Source organism: Lacerta agilis, chromosome 8 (assembly GCF_009819535.1).
Source record: "Lacerta agilis isolate rLacAgi1 chromosome 8, rLacAgi1.pri, whole genome shotgun sequence".
NCBI lineage: Eukaryota > Metazoa > Chordata > Lepidosauria > Squamata > Lacertidae > Lacerta > Lacerta agilis.
In genome coordinates this window covers 2,595,149-2,599,154 of record NC_046319.1, presented here as the reverse complement: position 1 = coordinate 2,599,154, position 4,006 = coordinate 2,595,149, and positions in this window count along the sequence as shown.

Genomic DNA, 4,006 nt, shown 5'->3' with positions numbered 1-4,006 from the left:
ATACACAATTTCTTTAAAGTTTTAAGAAAAACGTTGCGATATAACATCCTCCAATCTCCCAAGTGACGTTATAGTTTCACTTCTAAAAGTAAACATTTTTTCAGGCTTTTATCAATTCAGTGAGCTGCCTGTTTGCAGCCAGGCTTTTGCGGGGGTTATTTAAAGGTGCCTTGGTGTCAGATGCTTGAGATGCTCTGCTCTAGAGATGTTGATGGGACAGTGCTGAAAATATACAGTGGTCTTTTCTCCTCCCTGGTCTCCTTATAAATTATCCTACTTCTAATTTCTCGCCGAGATCTCCTGACAGCGTTTTTACGACCGCTTCTTGCTTGGAAAGGACTAAAATCTTGCACGCCTCACTTTCCTCCTCCTCCTCCTCCTCCTCTGGAATCTGAGTCCTGAACAGTCTGTTCATTTGCCCTCCAGATCTTACTCATGCTTGCAATCCAAGCGTAATGCCTGCACAGATTTCGTCCAGCCTCTGAGCTGCATTTGGTGATGTAAGCTGATATTTTAATTCTCTTACAAGGAATGGTGTTTAGAGGAATGACTTAAGTGGATTACTCATCTTCTGTAATAACTTGGCAGCACTCCCGTTTCTATTCCTAGACATGACGCTCGAGGCTTTGATTCCTCTCCAGCCTCTTTGGGTTGTTGCTTTTTTGTTTTTTTAATCCGAGAAATTTACGCTCATGTGTTTTTCAAAGCCTCAACCCTCCCTGTGATGTGGCATTGCATTCTGGGAGACGTAGTTCTGTTTGCGTTCGAGGCAGAGACTCCTGAGGCAGAAAAGCCAAAGGGCAGGAAAAGCTGTCAAAAGTGATAAAGAAACTGGTATGGCAGGACAGAACCGTCCCTGCTGATAAGACAGCAGAGTGTTTCTAAGAAGTGGACTTCCTGTTTCTTTACAACGGAAGCCAAATGCTCACTAAGCCTTGGGCACTTTTCTTGTCAAAAGGTGATTCAGAAATGTTCTTGGAAAGGAAGAAAGTCACCCAATATAGATCAGCTGAGTTTGTTCTTGGTATGAGCTTTCGTGTGCATGCACACTTCTTTCAGAATACTTCTTCAGAATACTTCTTCAGAAAGAATTTTCTATTTTGTTTCGACTATGGCAGACCAGCACGGCTACCCACCTGTAACCCAATATAGATGTTTCTCAGGCCCGAGGCACACATTTTGCACATAGATGGTCCTGGGCAACTGTCCTGCAAAAGGAGCAAGACACAACTTTATCCCTTACACATATATAAAAAATCAGGTTCCTTTCAGTCCAATGTTATAGTGTATCTGCGGCATTGCAATGACAAACACCAGAAGATCAGCATGCAATGTCTCTGCCAAGAGCGTTAACCTTATGATTTTGTTGTTTATTGTTAGCTGCATTGGTGCACCCTCTGCTTGTTTTCTGGTCTGGTGGGGCTTAAAGGATGGGCACTGATTCTCTTCTCTCTGCACCATCGGGAATGCTGGCTAGAGAAGAGGACTCTTCTTTGGCGTTCACTTGCAAGATTGTCTTTCATGAACACGGTCTTAACAGTGGACTACAGGTCCGTCAAATGAAGACACCAGCATGGCAGCAGTGACTCAATTACAAGGAAGTGGAAAGGTGGGCCTTAATGGGAACAAGACAAAGCCAAAATTATGGGAATATTTAGCTCAGTAAGAATTGGTAGCAGCTCTGCAGTGTTTGAAATTATATCTTTCCAGCTCTATTTGGAGCTGCCTGGGATTGAACCTGGACCTTCTGCATGCAAAGCAGATGTTTTAGGACTGAGGTCTCTCTCTTTCTCCCCCCACTTGCAATTTGTTTGAATATATGTATATTCCACCCTTCCTTCAAGGAGCTCAAGGTGGCATACATGGTTCTTCCCATCTCCATTCTATCCTCACCACAACCCTGTGAAGTAGGCTAGGCTGGGAGACAGTGAGTGGCCCAAGGTCGCCCAGTAAGTCTTATTCCAATCACTACACCATACTATCCCAGCCAGATGGGCATGGCATAAATAATAAAATAATAATAATAACCCCTCCATGTTTGTTGCCAACCTTCTGTATGGCAGTGACAGCAGGTGGTGCTGTCAACTGGTTAAAGAATGTTTAGGTGATCAGCTGTTTGCTGCTTCACTATCTGTGAATTGATTTATATATTTCCATATTACTAAAACCTCACAATACGTGCCTTTTTGAGACTGAAGAAAACATGTGGTTGTTGTTTGTGTGTGCTTCCCGACATGCAAATAATCTCTCTGTATAAGAAATCTATGAACTGGCTCAGCTGAAAATTTATTTTGCTTTGGAAGAGATGCGAAAGTTCTCTCTGAGTTTATGTCATGGCAAGGAGTGGCAACTAGGAACTGGTGATCTTAGCCCAATCACTAAATCTTACCTTGCCAGCCACATCCCCTAATCAGCTGCCACAACCTTTGCCAACCTGGTGCTCTCCAGATGGACTATGGCTCCCATCAGCCCCAGCTGCCATGGCTGTAGACCAAAACATATGGAGGGCATCGTGGTGATAAAAGATGCTCAGCACATATACCTGATTGATCTGGCTGCATTCTTACACGAAAACATAAACTGATCTCCCTTCTTTCTCTAGCAAGCTGGTTCTGCTATTGATTTTGAAAGTTCATAATTGTAAAGTCCAGAATATTTTGGTTTCCCAAGGGGATGCTTTCACCTGTGTTGACTTGCTTGTGTGTTATAATCAACAAGGGATGAGGTCCTTCTTGCAGTCTAAATGAAGTCCATGGGGAGGGGAGGGGAGGGGGCACAGGATAGCAATGCCCTCCCCTCTGAGGTGCATCTGGTGCCAACACTGTTTACTTTGGCAATGAAGCACCTGTTTGCCCAGAGCTAGAATGCAGTGGTTCTATGTTGTGATCAGTTGCTGTTTATTTGTGTTTTTGTAAATTTTCACCTAACCTATTTTGTAAGCAGCGTTTCCTATTTGCATGTAGCCAGTCCTGGAGCTGTTTGGCAAAGGACAGGGTTATAAACTGACAGACTGACAGAATAAAACATGCAAGTCATAATACTTACTGCCTACCTTATAGGGCTGTTGTAAGGATGAGCAAGATACTATTTCTGAAGGTGTTCAGAATGCGCTTGCAGTTGCATTTGTTATTCTTTCGCCAATTGTTTCAATGGATTCCAATACTGTATTGTATTTTTACATTGCCGTAACCCACCTTGAGAGCATATAGTGAAGGATGGGCAGGGAATCAAATTTGTAGCCTAATAATAATATTAATAATAAGAATCTTTGTTTGATCGCTGACCGCTCATTTAAAGGCCACAAGTCTCCCGCCAGTGCTGATATGCCATGATCTGATATGCCATGATCTGGACTTCTGGAGGCAAGGATGCCGTGCCAATGTCAGAGGGTCCTGCCTTTAAAAGAGGGTGTGTGGGGCAAACCCAGGTGCTCTTCAGAGGTTGCAGGACCACCCTCATCCCTGACTGATGGCCATGCTAATTGGGTGGCTGATGGGAGGGAGCTGGGGGCCAAGGACCTCTGGAGGGCCACAGGTGAGCCACCCTGGCTCTGTGAGGGATTCCTCTGCCATCTCCATTGTGGCTTTCCTCGACCTGGGTCCTCAGTTACTGTATAGGGCAGCACCCCTAAGCAGCCATCCCCAGCCAGATGCCCTCCAGATGATTCGGACAGCTCCCATCAGTCCCAAGATGTCAACTGAAGCATTCAGAGCACACCTGGATCCGAGGGAAGATTGTTATTTTCACCACAGCAAACAAGGGTGGCTATCCCACTGGGAATGATTGAAAAACACCGCAATAAACTCCTTTTTTATTAACGGTGCAGAAGTTTTCTTCTCTCAGGACCACACTTCCCAGAATCCACTAGGACTGAGCAGGCGGGTCCCTTTCGCCTGAGTGACGGCCCGTCTCCCTAATCGGCTGAGGCGGGCGCTCGGCGGCGCCCTATCAGCACGCAGGATGAGGCGCCCGGCGAGTAGCGTTTCGCGGAGAGAAAGCGCTGCTG